The sequence below is a fragment of the Nilaparvata lugens genome, chromosome 1, assembly GCF_014356525.2.
Source record: "Nilaparvata lugens isolate BPH chromosome 1, ASM1435652v1, whole genome shotgun sequence".
NCBI lineage: Eukaryota > Metazoa > Arthropoda > Insecta > Hemiptera > Delphacidae > Nilaparvata > Nilaparvata lugens.
This window is the reverse complement of record NC_052504.1, coordinates 41,835,039-41,857,211: the sequence shown is the minus strand read 5'-3', so window position 1 is coordinate 41,857,211 and position 22,173 is coordinate 41,835,039. Positions and strand designations below refer to the sequence as shown.

General features: G+C 36.2%; 1 protein-coding gene and 2 long non-coding RNA genes across 7 annotated transcripts in view; 2 read left to right on the top strand and 1 right to left on the bottom strand.

Annotated features, from left to right (window-relative positions):
* Positions 1-22,173, top strand: part of LOC111044247 (reversion-inducing cysteine-rich protein with Kazal motifs) — a 430,802-nt gene that overhangs the window by 228,038 nt on the left and 180,591 nt on the right. The gene's annotated exons all lie outside the window — the stretch shown is intronic.
* On the bottom strand, positions 19,096-20,676 carry LOC120352653. Of its 2 annotated transcripts, none has more exons than XR_005572001.1 (2): positions 20,636-20,676; positions 19,096-19,246 (listed from the first exon to the last, which is right to left on the bottom strand). It is a non-coding gene; the product is annotated as an uncharacterized LOC120352653 (long non-coding RNA). The 2 variants fall into 2 exon arrangements; XR_005572000.1 differs by lacking the exon at positions 20,636-20,676 and adding an exon at positions 19,545-19,588.
* LOC120352651 lies at positions 19,097-20,743 on the top strand. Of its 2 annotated transcripts, none has more exons than XR_005571997.1 (2): positions 19,097-19,235; positions 19,534-19,554. It is a non-coding gene; the product is annotated as an uncharacterized LOC120352651 (long non-coding RNA). The 2 variants fall into 2 exon arrangements; XR_005571999.1 differs by lacking the exon at positions 19,534-19,554 and adding an exon at positions 20,625-20,743 and having other exon boundaries at positions 19,114-19,235.

Sequence of the window (22,173 nt, the reverse complement as noted above, 5' to 3'; positions counted from 1 at the left end):
CCTATCGGAGACCTGGCTTCAGAATGATAACGCAGTAAACATTATTAATTTCTTCCTCATTTCATCTTACAACAGAATCGACAGAGAAGGAGGTGGCGTGGCAATTTATGCAAGAGAAGGGATAGTGGCTAATAAACTTGATATTAAACAGACTGAGGGCAATGATTTCGAAGTGGCGGTAGCAGTACACATGAAATGTGCTATTATATGTATTTACAGGCCACCTAATAATGATTTCAAAAACTTTGCTGACAAACTTGAGGAAATTCTGTTTATAATGACAAATAGATTTGAAAGCTGTATAGTGCTCGGTGATTTCAATGTTGACTTCATGGTTGATTCAAGTAGGAGGAAGACACTGCTGGAATCCTTATTTGATGCATATGGACTAAGAGGAATAATAAAGAGTTGTACAAGAATAACAGAGACATCCTCAACCTTGATTGGCATTTGTTTCGTGACAGCATTGTTTGAGGTTGAATATGTAGATATTATCGAAATAGGACTCTCTGACCATTGTGCTCAAATTGTGAATTATTCATTGGAGAACACCGATAGAAGTGATGGATATCTCTTCTCATCAAGAATATTTTCAGAGGATGCGAAACAAAAATTCTGCAAACGCCTTATGGAGGTAGACTGGTCAACGGTGATTAATAATGGAGATTGTGTTGATGAAAAATTCAATCATTTCTTGAGTATGTATTGTGCAGCATTCAGTGAGTCGTTCCCAATTGTTTATCGGAAGAAGAAAAATGACAAAAATAAAATAAAATGGACATCACCGCTACTAGAATATGCCTGTGAAGCTAAAAGAGACCTTCTACTACTTGCGAGAAGATTTCCAAATGAAATAATGTATAGGGATAGACTGACGGACTTATCACGAATGATAAAACATTTAATTAATTCATAAAAGCAAGCTTATGCAGAGAGAATGCTTGAGTCGTCAGAGAATACATCTAAACTAATTTGGAAACTAATAAAAATGGAGACAGTCAAAAATACCGTGAAAACAAAGTATCCGAAAGCTATAAATGGAGTTCAAATCGATTCTATTGTTGACATACCAAATATGATAAATGAGTACTTTATAAATGCTACCAATGAAATTCCTCAATCTAACGTATCTTCCAAGTCCTTACTGTTAAATGTAAAGTCTGTAGGCGCCACATTGGAGAGATTCCCTGAATTTACAGAGGACGAGGTTTCTTCAGCTATGAACAATATTGAAAGCAAAATGTCGAGTGGAATGGATGATATCCAAGCTGTATATTAGAGTGCTTTGATGCAATGAGAAGTGTAATAACGAAGCTTATCAATCTATCGTTCAGCTCAGGAACATTTCCCTGTCAATTGAAAGTGGGCAAAGTTATTCCCATCCATAAAAAAGGATCCACTACAGAAGTGAGTAATTTTCGACCAATATCAGTCACGAGCTCATTTTCCAAGTTGCATGAGAAATTGGCTATAACTACCATCTCAAAACACCTTGAAGTTGACAGAATTCTCCCCTCAAGCCAGTTCGGGTTTCAACGTGGAAAGTCAACTATTGATGCCATTAATAACTTCTTATGCCGAATATACAAGTCACTGGATGCTGAAAAAAAGGCTTTGGGTTTCTTCATCGATTTAATACGGGCTTTTGATAGTATTGATCATGATATTTTGATAGAAAAGATGCAACATTATGGATTTAAAGGCTCAGCATTAGAATGATTGAAATCATTTACCACTGATAGAGTGCAGGTTGTAGAAATTGAGGACAGAAAACAAAAAGTAGTGAATCATAAATACAGGTCGAAAATTTGCCAGATAAAAAGGGGAGTACCACAGGGAACAGTCCTCGGTCCGATATTGTTCTCATTGTATATAAATGACTTACCAAGTAATGTTCCTCATGCCAGTAGCGTTCTATTTGCAGATGATGCGAGCTTTCTTATTGTTGAGAATGATCTGCAGCAATTGCTGAGGCAGGGAGAGCGCGTCACAGAAAGCGTCGAGAATTGGTGTAAGGCAAATAAACTGAAAGTCAATGTCGAGAAAACCTGTTTTATGGATTTTTCTATTAGTAAGTCCAACCGCCCGGAATTCTCTAATTCACTAAATTTCAAGTTGGATTCAAAACAAATCAAATCTACAGGTGCTTGTGGTTTTCTAGGAATCGAGGTTGACTCTGGATTGAGGTGGAATTACCATGTGGACGAGGTCGTGAAGCGACTTAGTAGGGCAACATTTGCGATATCAAGATTAACGACGAGTCTGAACAAGAAAGTAGTATTCTCGGCTTATTATGGTTACTTTCAACCGCTACTGACCTACGGCTTGATCTTCTGGGGCTCATCAACTGGAATTGTCAGAGTTCAATTCAATTCAATAAATTCAATTCGTTTATTTCCACTTGGCATACAATACATGTACATATTTATATTTGATATTCAACAAAGTAAGAATCACATTTTTACAAAAACAGTAGAAAGAACATATTGATTGAGTGGAATTCCCCCAGTAAGACTATGCGTCTGAGATTGGGGGACAGTTCCTGCAAGCAGTATTATTCAATAAGTAGTTATAATTATGGTATTATATTTACTATAAATTACAATATGTGTAATTAAAATTACACAACTAAGATTCAGATAACAGTAGGTGAATTATAAGTAATAACATAATATAGTGTTGGGTGTAGCTTGATATCTAGAGTGGGAGAGCAAGAGGACACAAAAACCGGAGGTAATTTATTGTTTAATGAGCCTCTATTATGTTTTGAAACTCTAAATACTTGAACGTAAGGTATGAGTGTATAAATGAATTTAGCATTTCGAAATATTAATGTATAAAGTTATTCCCCAATGCATTTACTCTTGCTAGGTGTAAGGTGAGTGAATTAGCCTCTCAAGGCACAGAAGCGAGTGGTCAGGATGATGCTGGGGAAACCTCCCAGAACCCCTTGCAGGCCACTGTTCCATGACGCTTCCCTGTCTATACATACTCGAGGCTGCACTACATGGACTCAAACATAGAGCTTCCTGGGCCAGAGGATCAGATATACATGGGTACAACACGAGGTCTAGGAATGCTCTAAGACTAGATGCTCATAGAACGTCTTTTATCCAAGGTAGTGCTGATCACATGAGCAGGAAAATATTGAACTCTCTCCCACCTGTTATATCTGAGATTGACTCTGAAGTTTTGTTAAAGATTAAGTTGAAGGATTGGCTGATCGAAAAATCCTTTTACAGTATAATGGAATTTTTTGAATTGAGACATTTTTAAAATGATGTGATTCTTGCCATCTTGGCAGCGAATTGAATTATTTCTTGTTATTTAAATATCTTAATATTTTTACAATGTAATTTACCATTGTGACTATGTATTTGACTTGTGTCAATATTGTATTATTGTACAATGCATGACATCAATAAAATTGAAATTGAAATTTAATTTGAAATCATCCGAGTAATTGGAGAACGAATATTTTGAGAAGGACGATTGAAAATAATTATTAGTGTGTTATGACTGATTATTTACTGTTTAATCATCTGCATGAATAACTCATCCAAGAGTAACACAATTTACACATTGTTTCAAACGTGAACAATTGAGTACAGCTTTGATCCTTGTTGAGACCATCAATCACTGTATTGCATAATTGCTGCTCATAACTCTGATGTGACTTCCTCTAACTAGACATCCAAGAGTATTAATTTGGCTCTGACGCATTTGATCTCAAGTAGCTTGTCGTCTAATTCTAGATTGATGATTACTCACAGGTGATGTAGTTTAGTCTAGCAAATCTTCGAATAATCTGTATTAGAAAACGTTGAATTATCTTAAACACATTGAAATTTCTGTCAAGTAATAGAGAGAACGAGTTGTGCGTCTTCAAATACTCAATATATAGGCCTATTTTATTAAAAAAATATAACAATAGAATAGATATTTACAAGTACTTAAAATGCTGTGATTGCGTAGAGGGTGAGCGAAGGAACATCGTCGGTAAAATGTTCCCTTATTTCATATATAGAAATCGTTGAAACACAAAGAATTCCTCTATGATTGTGCACAAGCTGTTAAACTCCAATATGGAGCCGAAATGAATTTCGGATCTCGCAACTCACGATAAAAGGGCGTGCACATCTCTCCCATTTTCCATCAGGGGATTCACTGACTCTACCAGGTGTTTCATCTTCAACTTGTGACTGAATTATTTTTCCGTAAACCATTTTCTCCGATCAAAGCAGCATCTATATAATATATAAAAGCGAAATGGCACTCACTGACTGACTGACTGACTCACTCACTCGTAGAACTAGAAATCTACCGGACCAAAAACGTTCAAATTTGGCAGGTATGTTCAGTTGGTCCTTTAGAGGCGCACTAAAAATCTTTTGGCAATATTTTAACTCTAAGGGTGGTTTTTAAGGGTTTAGAGTTCGTCTTTTAGCATATATATTCTTCTTATTCTCTTAATCATAATTGAAAAAAGGCCATACCATATGTTAATATAGAACTATAATCTAGAGAGAGTACCTCTTCGAAACAGTGTTGTTAACTGGTAACTAAATTAATAATTTTGTCAGGTTGGCATTAAGTTGAGTTGACTTTGTTAGGTTGGCACCAAGTTGAAGATTGAAATGCATTTTTCGCGGAAAAATTGATTGGGCACTGCTACTTCAATCAGAGGTATTCCTGGGAATATTATATTACTAGCCATCAGGCTCGCTTCGCTCGCCATATCCGTTTAGCCAGACGTTTAGTCTGGACCCCCGACTGGATCGTCCTAACATATGATAAAAATGCTCAAATGGAAAATGCAGGCGAGCGAAGCGAGCCTGCTGATCTCATTCTTGGACGATCCAGTCGGGGGTCCAGGCAAGGCGGATATGGCGAGCGAATCGAGCCTGACGGCTAGTTATCTATAGAATTGACTTGTATGTGATTCGTTGAACGGAGTATGATTTTTTTTGTAATCAGCAATAATTTATTGTAATTTGTAACTTGTTAAATAATTTATGTTTTTTAAGAAATAAGCTTTTTTGTTTGTAACAGAGAAAATACAGATACAATAATACCTGATACTGAATCCAATTATTTCTTCAATAGAATGCGAATGAAAATGATAATATTAGACAAAATATCTCCTATGATTTGAGTTTCATCAATTTGATCGGACTTAGGAGGAGTAAATTAGAAACACAACATTTGAACACTTTAAGGGCACGCCACACCAAGCTCGCTACCGCGGCGGTAGCGAAGTTTTAAAAATCGCTAGCCATGTATTCAGGTTGAGCGCGCCACACCGATTTCGCTACCGCGGCGGTAGTACGGCGCACTACCACCTATGACCGCCTGCTAGGCGATTCAACAAAAGTTCGCTGAGAGGTAGTACGGCGGACAAAGCGAGCTCAGTGTGGCGCGCTCAACCTGAATACATGGCAGGCGATTCGAAGAGGTAGCGCAGTGCTGAGTGCTGTAGTCACGCCCTCCCCCCCACTACTAGACTCACTACTCGGAGACTACCGCTAGCGGACGTTTTTCGGTGTGGCGTGCTCAGCCGAGAAAACTACCACCAGCGGTACTACCTCGGCGGTACTGGCGAGCTTGGTGTGGCGAGTCCTTTAGTCTCTTTCATTCCAGTTATTCATAGTGGTAAGGTATTGGAAGTATAAACAGTAGTAGATGAAGTATAAGGTCGTAACAGTCATTTTGAAATTTTCAACAATCATTATTCATCCAGAATAGTATTGGGAAGAACAAGAATAGAACAACACAAATGGTCACCACACACTCTTGGATACTCTTTTACTGAGAAATGTCGATTAGAATGAATTTAATATCATTATTTGATCACGTGGAGAAAGATCAAACCAAGAAACCGTATAACGTTCTCTAATTTTACTATCCTTCTCCAAAACGAGATTTTAAACCTCTTTGATTTGCTGGAATCAATCGATTCCTTTTGCTTGCCTCTTGATATGATGATTGAATTTTTGGTGATTCAAGCGGTCAACCAGGTTGAATCGTGATAAAGAGCCATCACTGCTCAGCTGAACAGTCATACTACTAACTGTTCCATCTCGGAGCACGCATCACGCGCACGTGCTGAGCAGAGCGGACCGACGTTTCCTCTCGCAGACGCGGCACTTAGTTGGGATCGAAGCTCAGGTGGGAATGGTGCAGGAAATTACTTGGAAAGTGGAGATGAGGTTGGAAAAGAGTCACGGATTCCAATGACATTCCTGCTCAACTTCTGATCCAACGACCGGTGGAATGTTCAATAGATCTGAAATTGAGAGCTCTCTACAAATATTGACTCTCCGAAATGTCTTCCGCCTCGCTACGCCTTCCATCAAAGCAAGAGTTCAGAGTCCCGATATGATATTTATTATGATTTGGCTGGACCAGATAATTTATTTTGCCTCAATGTAATGTCAACGTTGTGTAATGTGTAAAAGTAGTTGTAACTCCTTCATGTTTTATAGCTGTATTATAGCATGAGCTACAGAACAAGTCATTGACGTATTACATAATATACTAATTCATAATGGAAAATTTATAGTGAAACATAGTGAATAAAATTATATATCCTCTTAATAAACTTACTTTAGTTAGCTTTGTAGCACTCTCATGCATATTCGGTATAAGAACAAATCAGTAATTAATTTCAATTGATATAATATGTGAATTCATTCATTCATTCAGTCATTATTAAAAATTATTCGGAAGAATATTTCTATATTCTAGAATATTCCTGGCTATGCAGATTGATAAAACTGATAATACCTACGTAGAAATTAGAAATACTATGATTCAATGTTCGTTGAGGTAAATTTCAATTGCTTCTGAGTTCAGAAGCTATTCAATTTTTTTACTTTCCTTGCCCTATTACCGGTAAGGAAAGTATTGCTTTCCGAAAAAAATTAAGGTACCCCAATTTCTAAATTTCTATACGTTTCAAGGTCCACTGAGTCCAAAAAATTGGTTTTTGGGTAATGGTCTGTATGTGTGTGTGTGTGTGTGGTGTGTGGTGTGTGTGTGGTGTGTGTGTGTGTGGTGTGTGTGGTGTGTGTGTGTGTGTGTGTGTGGTGTGTGTGTGGTGTGTGTGTGTGTGTGTGTGTTGGAATTTGGAACTTAAGGTCCTTACAAGATAAGGTTCCGACACAAACAATTTCGATCAAATGCAATTCATGATGGCGGCTGAAATGGCAAAAATGTTGTCAAAAACAGGGTTTTTCGCGATTTTCTCAAAAACGGCTCCAACGATTCATACCCAAAATAGTCAGATAAGCTCTATCAACTGCCACAAGTCCCATATCTGTAAAAATTTCAGGAGCTCCGCCCATCTATGCGAAGTTTGATTTTAGGTTCTCAATTATCAGGCTTCAGATACAATTTAAACAAAAAATTTCAAGTGGTAAAGATTCAGCATGAAAATCTCTACAATTAATGTTCAGTAACATTTTCACCTAAAATTGAAAATAAGCTCGAAATTCGAGAAAATATAATTGTTCAATTGCAAACTCTTGGCAACTGTTGATTCTATTCAATCATTCACTATGAAGAGATAGCAGACCTCGTATGTCTCCAGCGTTATTGTCCTGTCACCAGCTGACTCAGATCTTAGAATAGTGGACTTGAGATGCGCGGGAACACTAGCGTCGGGTAATCAATTTTCATAACGGCAAGGAAAGTTTTGTGAATGCGCTACACCAGATTTTTAATTCATGTACTATGATCATTAACGGAGTAATAAGCTATGTTTTAATGAATGGAAATTTGGAAAATTGATTACTATTATCATTCGATTGTTCATCTACTCTACTGCAAAATTTAGCAGTATGGACATGTCCCCTTTCTGCATTTAGCGATTCAAGTACAATATTTAACAAATTCAGCGGTTTTTCATAATTCAAGTTGAATTTGTAACAACTCTTGCAAATAACGAATTATTTTTTTCAGTGATTACGTAAGGTGATGAAACTGAGAGTTTCTTTTTCCATTTTTGATCGCCATCAAATTTACACAGCATTCAGAAATATACGAGACCACATTGTGGCATCGGTCATTCATCACTGACATTCAAGCGGTTGAATGTAGGTAGACTGCATTGTAATATGAATGTGTGTATTTTCATGCATATTCTTCAACTGCAGGAAGATGGAAGTACAACAGGAATGTCATCCAGCTGTGCTCTGTTGAAATGGCGCACTCCCAATCCTGTGAACAGTGGAAATAAATTCGGACAACATAATCCATGACTCTAGAACTGTCACATCTGTCTCAAATGCGATAAATACTACAAGTCTAATTTTGTTTCGGTTTTTTCTCTCCACCAAGCGACTAAAATATATGTGTGCCACCAGAATAAATAATACAGGAAAAAGAGCGGCGACATTGAAATCGGCGTGCTTGTGGGCAACAGCGAACTATGCTTGCTGCTCGCATTTCTACGTGATTTTATTATCTTGTCTTTTTTACGAATAATGCGATAATTTCTAACTGTTGTTTAAAACTTTGTAATGCATTTTTATCTTTAACAAAATTACGTGCAAGAGATGAATTTCTCGGAATTGAATTATCCATAGGAAATGCGATGATAGAAATTGATTTGGAATTGACGTGGAGCTCTCTCCAGTTCTTAGCCTGATCAATATAAGCAAGTTATAACAAACTGGAAGCTTGACGAACTGGAAATATGCTTAATATAACCATCTTCGGTAAATTAGAAATCTTCATCCAAAATTCCAAGTTCATCATTTTAGTAGTTCAGACGTGATGATGCGTCATTAGTGTACTTCCTATCCTGTACATGTATAAGCTAATTTCTTCATTATCACATTATCGATTTCGATAATGTGAAAGATGAGATTTTGTTATAGTCCTAATTGAGATATAATAGATTTTGAGATGCTCCTGGTAATATTCAGGCCAGAGAATGAATGGAACTAAACATAATATTATTTATAAGTTTAAAGAGACTTGCCCGGCCCGGGCCAAGATATTTATCTCGGGCCACTCTCGTGTTTCGGATGGACACGTTAAGCCGTTGGTTCCGGCTGCCTAGAAAGCAGTCGTTAGGTCATGTCAGAGGCCCTGAAATTGATCAGTTGCGACCTGAAAACTCTGACACCAGACCTGAGCCAGCCAGGTCACTCGATATTATTATTATTATTATTTATAAGTTATATATATATATATATAACTTATCCTATATATAGGACTTACAGTGTGCACTCGATTACATCAACGTCATTGAAGGATTTTCTTGTAGCATCCCACAAACTAACAAGACATTTCATTACTTTAGCTCCACATTTTCCAACCTATAGGTCTACCTTTTGTATACTTTGTATTGTTAATGTGTGATGCACATGGGTGATATTGATTTCATTATCGATTCTCATAAAAAATCACCTCAATTTGCTGAAGGTCGACGAGGACTAAAAACTGGTCTTGGAATCTTCTCCTGGGAGCCATGATTTCTCAATTTTGTGAACTTTGAGGTAGAATCAACTCGTGAGGTGGAGCAAAGGTCTAGTAGGCTAAGTAAACTGTCTACTAAATTCTTCTTTCTCCTAGATCCTACTCATGTTTTACAATGCGGTCTACCTGTTCATGAAACAAAGAGCATTGAGTAGTAATTTGGATGCGGTTGTGAGTGGGGCTCTTTGTAAACGAAAAAGTAGTAATGAAGATGTAGGACTTCTTTTTGTACCACACTACCTATACTCCAAATTCACCACTTGTTTTCTCACTCAATTTGAACAGCTTGCTGCAGAGTTAGAGTATTACAGATAACCTGAGCCCAAAACAATGTTGGTGAGAATAAGTCGAAAGAATATTGCAATCTTTTTTCGTTTTAGTATTTGCATATTTTTTATTATTTGCAATAATTCTGGATCAGTTGTTCAAGTATCATGTTATCTCCACAATAAATATTACTACTGTCATAACACTGTAAGAATACTGCTTACTCTTTCAAAACTATATTAGTCCAGTCAAACGGTCGTTTTCCAGGAAACAGCCCCGAACGAATTTTTCTCGACTGTTCTATATGTATTTTAGGACTCTGAATTCTATTATGACATTCTCTGACACGCCAGAGGGCAGCATCACCCCCAAAATCCCCAAAAACTCCCAAAATTTCGGACTTTCTTCAATTTTTCCATCCAATCTCGAAAACATGTTTTTGTAGAGAGACCATTCTCTACAAAATTAAAGATAATAACTTTTCCAATAAATTGAGTGGTCGCGCAGGACCACTTTTGGTTCCGGAGCGACGAGATTTCAAATAAGGAGTATTTTTAAGGGGTTTTCAAAATTATGCAAACCTACCACTTCTACCGTATACACATACGGTGATTTTTCGGATGGACACGTTAAGTCGTCGGTCCCGGCTGCCTAAAAAGCAGTCGTTAGGTCATGTCAGAGGCTCTGAAATTGATCAGTTGCGACCTGAAAACTCTGACACCAGACCTGAGCCAGCCAGGTCACACGATATTATTATTTACCGTATACAACTTGGATATTTTTCTATTCATGATAAAAAACCACACATAACGTGAAATAACTGAACAGGATTCCTTGAGAATTTTCGAATTTTGTAGAAGGGGGAGGGGGAATACACCCAAATATAAAAATCATGTTCTACATTCAAAATACAAATTTTTCATTATAATACCTTTTCAAGGCCTTTCTAACAAAAAATACATTTTTCGACTGAAATCATCTTACGAGGGTTATGTTCTATGAGAATCACCCGTTAGATACATTTAATTTCAGTATTTCCTAGTGTGGGGGGGGGGTTACACATAAGGATACATCAAGGAGCAAACTTTAAACACTGATAACTTTACACAGAATGATCAGATCTCCTCGTACTACAGCTTATTATTCTCACCTCGTCAAGTCGGTTCAAAATCATGTATCATGACTGGAATTTGATGGAAAAATAAAAAATTCCTTCTCAAGTATATTTCAGCCCATATTTACATACACAAAAAATTGCCAATTTGTATATTCAAAACTGTGTATCTCGGTAACCCGAAATGATGAAAAATGTTTCTTGGTCTTGATTTAGGTTATAGAGAATGTAAGTTTCTTTCATTTGACACCAATCGCAAGTTTCTATCATGTATTGTACTCGTTTTAGAGGCTCTTGAATAACAGTAAAATCGCATGAAAAATAAGAAAATAGAAATCTAAACCGTTACTTTGGACGGTATTAAAATCAGAAGTATGATTCATGGGAGCAAAAAGAGGAGAAAATTCTCTACAAACTTCACTACTTTTTGGATTTTTTATCTAAAGTGTTTCACAAGATATTCTACTTTGACTATGTGAGACTGTGGAAATGAGGAAAATATCGCAAATTTAGTGAATTTTCAAAATTTCGAAATTTTGGGGGGTTTTGGGGGTGAAGCCGCCCTCTTACGTGTCAGCAAAATTCAGATTCGGATTCAGCCCCCAAAATACATATAGAACCATCAAGAAAAATTTTTTTAGGGTTGTTTCCTGAGAAACGACCATTTGACTGGACTATAATATTATAGTCAATCTATTTTCTAATTGATTCCTCTCCACCTCATGGAAAACCTATTCATTGAAATTACTTTCCGAACATGTTAAAGACTATTTTTTCAACGATGAGTATTGTTTGAGGATTCTCAGTAATTATAGTATAGAATATAGTAATAACTTGATTATTGTAAGATCAGATACATATGTCTTAAAACAAAGATCTAAGATCTGGATAGCCTGGAATCCGTCATTAAAAAGAGGATGACGAACTATTAAAAAATATTCACAGAGCAATGATAGTTTATGATCATCATTCCAAACACCCAGACCAGATGAAGTAACGAGCCAAATGAGGCCACAGGAAATTCATCCGCCACTAAAAACGCCGGACCACGTTCATAGGCTTCATGGAGAATTATGTTGACGGCCATTTTCTCGGCGCCTTGCGATGCCATTGAACGCGGCAAGAAAGCTCATAAAGCAATTTGAAGCTTCCAATAAGATGGTAGAGATGACAACATCAAGTTGGTGGAAGAACGCAGGCTGGAGATAGCAGTAATGATTTATGACGCCTTGAGAGAGTGGAAAACTATTTTAGAAACAGTTTATCTGGAAATAAATGTTGTTTATTTCTGACAACAACTGAAAATGGGACCTTGGCTGCAGTGCCACATATCAGCTGAGCGACCCTCTTTTTAAATATGCGCGCTCACGGCGGTCGGCCTGAGGCAGGCGGGCGAAGTGAGTTATGGCCCGGCGAATTCCAACCGGCATCCACTCACTTTTTCCAAACGCGGAGAAGGCGTCGTCGTCGCATCAAAAGAATTACGGAGGGAAATTATTCACCAGCGAAAGAGGAAAAGAGCTGGTCAGGGATACGACGCCCTCCTATCCTCCTCACTAAATCAAATTCACATCTCATGAATAACGGAAGCTCGAATCCAATACAACACTCCAATACGCAACGCCCTCCCTCCGCCTCTCAAAGATTGGCGTTGCACTCATTGGTGAAATAAGTCTCCGGATGTCCAAGCAAATGGAATCAGCAAGTCATCTAGAGTGCTGTGAATGTGCACGTTGTGACAGGTGCTCTTTTCAGAATTAGTAGTCTAGTGCAGTCTGGTAGGGTGAACATGATGCAGTGCTTGTCAGTAGAGTACAATGGAATGAATCATACAGTTTCAAAATGATAGTGCTGTGAATCTTGGAAGAATGTGCTCTTATTTTCTTAATAGATCAGCAATATACAGTAGTATATTTGTATACACGGTAGTATAGTTGTAATTTACAATTTTATAAGAGTTTTTTTTATCTTGGAGGGCTAAATTGAGTCATTTGAGCATAATGTATTGTTCCTTGAGAGAAGTTATTTTCATGAATATTCGTAGAAGCAGGAATCAGATAGCTCAGCTTTTTCGATGGGTTTCATATTTGTATTCTTTTCCAATCAGTTGTGATACAGTTTTCCTATCATTTTCTTCCAAATGTTGATTTTTTTGAAGCCGTGAAAGTCCACAAACAATTATTTCAAGAGCTTCCTCAGTGACAAAATTAGTAATAATTTGAATGATTAGGAGATGGGTAATAATTTACTTCTCAAATGTCATTAACGTGAACAGTAATATTCTTACACTCATCAAATAAGTCCAGTTTTACGACGGATTGAAACCTGATTAAAATGATCTTAAAATTGACAGAGAAAGGAGGATTAGGCTATAATTATGTGGTATTGGCTATATGTGTCATAGAATACTCTATTTAGGCTATATATGTGGTTTTGCTGGATTGACTCGTATCCTGTCGCTTTCAGAGTATCGGTGGACTGAAGTTGATGGACACGGTGGCTCGAGTTGAGGATTCGGTTGAAGGACTCTCAAGAGTGCTTGGACAGATATGGGTTCTTGTTTCAGGTGTATTATCAATTCCACTGAAATCTTGTTCAGTGCTCTCGACTCTCACACATTGTTGACTAATCGTGTTCCATGGTACTGCGCTCCAGTTTCAGATGCACATCGGTTCAGTCATCCGGCAGATGCTCGATGCTTGATTCACTGTACAATGACAATGAGAGGTGAAGCTTTAATGCAGAGTCACTGGAAACTGACTTCATCAATCTATCAACCTAAGATATAAGATATGCATAGATAATATACAAGATGGGATGGGATGATTTATATGATTGATAAGATTCAGAGACACCAATTATCATTGTTCAATATTATTCTTGATTATTTTCTTATTCGACGTTACCAGAGATTTCCAAGTACTGTATATTGCTCATCTAGAATTTGAAAATAGCCAGGTTGATTCATGAATTATATAGTTGATTGATCATTTATTCTAGAAAATGTAATTGTCATGGAAGTGATACTGAGCTTTGAATAAACTTTATTCAAGCATCAATGCATGTAATTAATGCTGTGGGAGACCTACTTTCCAAGCTTCACAAAATACAAAAATCTGGTGTGGTACACTCACACAACTTTCCTTGCTCATTGAACTATTTAAAATTTTACATCTATTTTCGCTTAAAAACCTTTCCCCTTATTTTGATCAAATATTTCTCTTGTAAAAAAAACATCCACGGAACAAAGTACCCTTTTTATAACCCTACCTTAAAATTTCCAATATAGTTCGCTAAATAAACCTAAGCCTCATTATCAAACGAGAATAATTCAGGGGAATAACATAATGACGATTGACGGCAACATATTTGCAGCTACGATCAGACTACTGTATATGTGTATATACAATTGTTTTCAGAGTACTTTTTCCTTTATGTAAATTGTGAAATTCGATGATTCTTTTGAAATTCGTCAAAACAGCTGTTCTACAGATGAAATATCTTGACTATGACTGTGTTCTTTTTATAAACTGCTCTACCTACCCACGGTATATGGAAGAAGAAAAAGTAAAAACCGTGTTCCTACCTACCTCATGCACGAGAAGGAGGTTACAAAGTCCATTTCTCAAGGATTGGGTGGACCCCCCATTGGTACCCCAGGAAAAAGACTCATGTCAGTTGATAGAGCTAATAAATAACTATACAGGGTATGGATTTGAAAAAAATCGTTAGAGCCGTTTTTGAGAAAATCGTGAAAAACATGGTTTTTTAGTAACTGTCATTTTTCTCAAGAATATTAAGGAGCTCCTGCAATTTTCTCAGAAATGAGACTCATGTCAGTTGATAGGGCTTATAAATAGCTATCCATGGTAAAAATTTGAAGAAAATCGTTAGAGCCGTTTTCGAGAAAACCGTGAAAAACATGGTTTTTTAGTCATTATCCGCCATTTTTCTCAATAATATTACGGAGCTCCTGAAATTTTCCCTGAAATGAGACTCATTTCAGTTGATAGGGCTTATAAATAGCTATCCATGGTATAAATTTGAAAAAAATCGTTAGAGCCATTTTTGAGAAAAACGTGAAAAACATGGTTTTTTAGTAATTATCCGCCATTTTTTCCGCCATCTTGAATTGAATTTTATTGAATTTCTTATTGTCGGGTCCTCATGGTATATGGACCTTAAGTTTAAAATTTCAAGTCAATCGGTTAATTAGGGATGGAGTTATCGTGTTCACAGACATACACACACACACACACACACACACACACACACACACACACACACATACACACACACAGACCAATACCCAAAAATCATGTTTTTGGACTCAGGGGACCTTGAAACGTATAGAAAACTTGAAATTGGGGTACCTTAATTTTTTTTGGAAAGCAATACTTTCCTTACCTATGTCATTACCTACTCATTATTGCTCTTCAATTTCCATCACTATTATTCGAAAACATTGAACAATAAATTTCTATTTGGAAACTCTATACAAATTTATTCATTACTCATTGCTTATTACCACTTACACTGATTGAAATAAAATTATTATTATCTACAGAGCATTATAGTTTTTCTAAATCGTGCATCTGGATATTCTTTTACATCATATCCATCATTTTGTAGGCCCAACAAACAGTACTACCAAAAAATTTCCAAGTTTAGTTTGAAATTTTATCAATAGAGTTTTGGGATATATGTAAACTTACTGTAGCAGCTTGTGTGAGCCGTTGTTATTGGGTGATATGAAAAAAGTTTTATTCCATCCTGTTGCGTGTATTGGAGGCAGGCTTAATATTTTCCCCAACATACGGTCTCTATAATCACATCGATTCATGATGTTATGATAGTTCTTGTATCTACTGTTCTCTTTGGAAGAATAAGTAGACTCTCACCCTCGCTCAAGTATGTATCTTATCATCTATGGTGTCATATTATACTTTTATCCATATTCATTACATATATACTTTTTATACAATAAAAAATTTAGAGAAGGTATCATTCATTTATGTTACACACCTATGCACATTGCATTTATGTTGCACTATGCACATTTATGTTTATCGTACAAAACACTACAATCGTGATATAATCATTCCCCTCCCAAATTTGATAGAATTTTTTTTTGTCCAAAGTATTATTAGTTTATGAAATCACACTCACACTTCGACACTTAATTTTCGGTCCAGTAATGGTTATTTGTAGATTTTGAAGATGGATGTGAGAATTAAAATAAATGGATGAACCAAAGAGAACAAAAAAATTGAAAACTCAAGAAATATTGCACTTATTTGAAAAACTTCCGAGAAAGCCTTCTCTAATTGGTTCTCCTGGCATTCAATCATGGTTAAAATTTGTCATGCTTTTGTGCGACCGGGCCAAAAAGTCACAAACTCATTCATTATGAGTACAGCTGATCAAAATTCGATTCGTTGATTTTTTTTTAAATTGCAAGAATATCTTTGAAGGTTGTCATTCAGACACTGTTGTAGGTTGCTTACAGAGTTGTACAGGGAATATATAATAGGAAATCAGTTTCATTCTCTCTGGTTGCTTATAAGTATTCCAGTGATCCTTTGCGTAACTGCAGCAATTCTTTAAAATATTATAACACTATACAATCATTCTTACTGATAATCTACGTTGGAAATTATTTTTCTAGAATATTACTCATTGTTCAATATTGTAGCTTGTTCCGCTTTACAGTTAGAAATCAATTCCAAATATTTCAGATATAATACTCAACATGACTGCTTATCGCGTCCATGGTGCAAATAAATATTGATACAGGACCGACCGACCACATGTTTGCAGTTCTCTGCTGTTCCCCCATCACAAACACATCCCCAGCGTATCTCAGTCAACGCTACATTCCCAAAGGGACTTGCACTTAACTCCAATACGCATAGATCATTAAAGAGCTCCATTTTTTTCCGAAAAGTTGACTCAATATCACATCTATCCCTCAATATTCACCAATCAATTTATCAATAGTTTCAAAACGTCTTCAACAGTTTAATTATTTAAACAGTTTTCATCAACTTCAAACTTTGATAGAAGTGAATTAATCAGTAGACTAATAATGGTCCCGTTCAAATATTTCTCCTCATCATTCATTACATAATTACAGTATATACTTCCATGTGGGTTCTATTGTTTTTACATTCAATCAAATATTGAATTTCTGAATTATTTATCAAATAATGTGTGAGTAATAAGTTACATTTAATTGATTCGAATTGACAACTCTGATTGAATAACAGAACAGTGACTGTTTTTCCACATATTGAATTATCATTCAAGCATTGAGAATAGTGAATATAAAAGTGGTACTTTCAAAAATGTATTTCTTTCGAATACTATTGAACCCGCATAACCCCAAAAGCAACAGTTACAGATATCAATAATCGGCCACATTCCCTTGTTCACCTTCTCCATCAAACATTATCAATAACGAGAATCCTCCCTGAATCACAGTCTAAACGTCATGAGGATTACTTTCAATACCGTAAAAACTATGGAGATGCATGTCAATTTGAGAACTTTCCCTTGTATGATTTACTGCAAACTTTCCTTATGTATCTATATAAGACATGTTAGCGGTGTTTTGCTCCCATCTCGAACTGTTATCAAGTCGTTCATCTTTCTTGAAATTTCCGAGTGCTGCTTATGTGTTTTTTTTTGTGGCATCTTCGACTGGAATGAAGAAGAGCCTTTTTCGGTGCAGCGGTTGGCCCAAAAGGGACTCTGTATGTGCGACTCCAGAAGGGAGACAATACGACCGCCTCCTAGCTTATTGTTCAACTCATACACTATCTTCTTCCTTTCCTTCTCCTTGTTCTCACCCTTTTTCTTCTCCATCTCCTCATATCATCCGCTCGTAAACAGGCAAGCCCTATGCCGATCCCACGGGACGCTGCTACTTCGTAGCCTCCGTAAATATCGGTGCCTCTGCCTCTTTCTTCTCCTCCTCCTTCCCCTTCTCCTCCTTCTCATACTCATCCTTCTCCTTCATCTCCTCCTCCTCCTTCTCCATCTCCTCCTCCTTTTTCCCCTCTTGATCATGATCCTATTCCTATCGAGTAGTAGATAAATCTTTTTCCGAGTATTCCCATCCCGACTACCTCAGCCGCCGCGCTTGTAATACTTTTACGCTGTGAGTGGCAAGAACATAATAGAATAGACTGTAATAATCCGAGACGCTCTATAATACTCAGTTATACCAAATTGTATTTCAACCACATGATATGTTCTACTATTTTAGTTGTTCTATCTGTTATACAGAAGCCTACTTTTTGCTGTATATTTCACTCATAAGCCTGGGTTTCACCTTTTCACTAGTAGAGTTAGTGGTCTAACTAGAGTAACTGGCATGCTAATTCTACTTCACTTACTTGGTTGAATAACTGTTTCCACTACAATTGAGAATAATAGGTAATGTGTGTTGTCTAGTGAACAGAACTAACCTAAAAATGTGGAGGAAGGCAAGTGGTAGAGTACTATCCCACAGTGCTATCACACTCTACTCTACAAAAAACTAGTTCTCTACCATGACTCCACTCTACGCCATTATTCTACTGTACCTCATTATTCCAATAAATCCTATACCATAAACGTATCCATTGGGAGTGTTCACAAGTTAGTTAGTACTTGCCCAGGGAACTCTTCGAATTGGTGATATTGAGTTGGCCGTAGAAAAATAATGAATTACAAAATGCAAAAATCATTCAACTCAAATTCCGGAGATATTACATTATTAGAGTTTGACTAACAACTATTGTTCACATAAATTATCAATTCTGTATGATATTCTACTGAGAAGAAAAAAGAGGCTGAATCTACTTGTCCTGAACTACTTGAAATAAAAACAAATGGGGAATGATAACTGAAACCTGCATATCTCATTCAATAAATATTGATATGAACGGTCATTTTTTTTAATTGAAACAATTTCATAATATAATGAGAATGGAATATCCACAACTATCTGTTGTGGTTCCATACCTGATCAACAATGATGCCCGGTTGCAGAGTCGTCACATAAAGTTGAAAACTTTAAGGCTGTTAACTCATTTACGAAGCCATAAATTCACTTTCCGTTGCACAGATGTCAAAGTAAACTATAGCTCCGTAGCTTATTTGAAGACAATGCTTAGGCAAGCTAAGACTGCAAATGAATATTAATTTTAAATTATTATTATTCTAAATTATTATTAAATTAATAACCTCAATTTAGGGTTATTAAAATAAGATACCTTAGGGATAACAGCATAATAAATTTGTAAAGTTCATTTATATAAATTTGATTGTGACCTCGATGTTGAATTAATCTGGAATTCTGGGGCAGAAGATAGAATTTTAGGTCTGTTCGACCTTTAAAAGATTACATGATTATGTTCAAACCGGCGTTCTTATAAAAATTATATTAGTGTATTCAGATAAAAAAATAAACGAGAAATTAAAAGAACTATACTCTGTATTAAACTCAGAATCTAGTTCAGATTCACCTTCAGAAAAATCAAATGGAGAACGATTAGTTTCTGCTAAAACACAAGCAAATAAAATTAAAAACGTTGGCTCACGCCTGTTTCAACTCAAATCATGTAATCTTTTAAAGGTCGAACAGACCTAAAATTCTATCTTCTGCCCCAGAATTCCAGATTAATTCAACATCGAGGTCACAATCATATTTATATATAATTATGAACTTTACAAGTTTATTATGCTGTTATCCCTAAGGTATCTTATTTTAATAACCCTAAATTAAGGTTCAAATATACATCATGAGCACCCAGTAGCTTATTCTTTCTGTTGTATGTATTCAGAAATTCTGTATTTCAAATATATATGAGAAGGAAAATCGACTTTTTCGATGCGAAATAGAATACAAGAAATAATTCAAACAGCTCATTTTTCAACATTTCAAAAAGGAGATTGGCATGATAGATATTTGATGAATTTGTGAGATTATTAATAACTATAATCGAAAGAGAATTCATCGAAAAAGATTATTCTCAATAAATCCTTAGACTCCCACGCTGAGCTTTCTAGGAACGTTCCCGGCTGTAGAACTCAATATTGGGAATTAAAAGATGGGAAAATACCTGCCATTGGAGGAGAGCTGTATTCCTGTTGATCCTTTTCAGGTGTACTCGAGCCTGCAATCCTCGCAATTGAGGGCAATCCTTTGCTGTCTTATCGTATAGCATAGCGTAAACACAGATTCTCCGTGATGAAAATTTTCTTACTCAGGAAGAAAGAAAATATAAAGACCTGGAACTTGAGATTAGGTTCGTGGAGCTGGCTGGCTTTACGCCAGACAACGCACGCTCTCTTCTTTGTTCAGTCTGGCTGAGATTGGGATTGCCACACTCTTCTGATACCTATCTTCCAGATTCTTTGTCATTTTGCTCATTGAACTTGTCATACGACCCATCCTGAACAAAACATGAGCTTCATGTATTATTCGTACATCAGAACTATCCTTATAAGCATAAAATACACATTCAGAAGTCAACTGAGATAACACAATAATAGAAAGCTTCCTGGTAAATTATACATAGTTCCAGGGAACTACTAGTAGTGTAGGATAATTCAGTGAGCTAGCCAACTTAATAAATTGAACAAATACCGTATAGTAGTGATGTTTTGTTTCTGCCTGGAGTAAGTTGAATAACTCGTGATAAGAAATCATGTAATCTTTTAAAGGTCGAACAGACCTAAAATTCTATCTTCTGCCCCAGAATTCCAGATTAATTCAACATCGAGGTCACAATCAATTTATATAATTATGAACTTTACAAGTTTATTATGCTGTTATCCCTAAGGTATCTTATTTTAATAATCCTAAATTAAGTTTCAAATATACATCATGAGCACCCAGTAGCTTATTCTTTCTGTTGTATGTATTCAGAAATTCTGTATTTCAAATATATATGAGAAGGAAAATCGACTTTTTCGATGCGAAATAGAATACAAGAAATAATTCAAACAGCTCATTTTTCAACATTTCAAAAAGGAGATTGGCATGATAGATATTTGATGAATTTGTGAGATTATTAATAACTATAATCGAAAGAGAATTCATCGAAAAAGATTATTCTCAATAAATCCTTAGACTCCCACGCTGAGCTTTCTAGGAACGTTCCGGCTGTAGAACTCAATATTGGGAATTAAAAGATGGGAAAATACCTGCCATTGGAGGAGAGCTGTATTCCTGTTGATCCTTTTCAGGTGTACTCGAGCCTGCAATCCTCGCAATTGAGGGCAATCCTTTGCTGTCTTATCGTATAGCATAGCGTAAACACAGATTCTCCGTGATGAAAATTTTCTTACTCAGGAAGAAAGAAAATATAAAGACCTGGAACTTGAGATTAGGTTCGTGGAGCTGGCTGGCTTTACGCCAGACAACGCACGCTCTCTTCTTTGTTCAGTCTGGCTGAGATTGGGATTGCCACACTCTTCTGATACCTATCTTCCAGATTCTTTGTCATTTTGCTCATTGAACTTGTCATACGACCCATCCTGAACAAAACATGAGCTTCATGTATTATTCGTACATCAGAACTATCCTTATAAGCATAAAATACACATTCAGAAGTCAACTTAGATAACACAATAATAGAAAGCTTCCTGGTAAATTATACATAGTTCCAGGGAACTACTAGTAGTGTAGGATAATTCAGTGAGCTAGCCAACTTAATAAATTGAACAAATACCGTATAGTAGTGATGTTTTGTTTCTGCCTGGAGTAAGTTGAATAACTCGTGATAAGAAATGAAGTAACAGAGTGCTTTGTTATAAGCAGCTTATTCGAATAAGTAGATGATAGCAGCTCAACTCTCTTGAAATGGGTCAAAATTGTGAGCTTTTTGACTTGAGAAACATTTGATGGTATTATCTTCTGTAGATGTATTGTTCCAGGTAAACGTTCCTGAAATATCATGCAGCCGTCTTGTTTCCCAGAATATTGGGATTAATAAGTTTGTATTTTGTATATTGTTTGTTTCATAATCAGGATGACAAAACACTCTGATGAAGGATAAAGTTCATGTTCATAATGAATATGGTAAGAATGGTATTGAAGTTCTAAACTGCCAATCAGTTCTAATCACATAGGAATTGATAACGAGAATCACTTGATGTTAGCTTTAATCACTTGGGTATTGATTGAGACAGTTTAAAATTATTAATGCAATGTTCGAGTTCTCAAGAAATAATTTAGGAAAACCACCATCAATGTGAATAGCAGATGTTGTTCTAATAGAATAAACAGCTCGGGGAACATCAATGAATAAGAA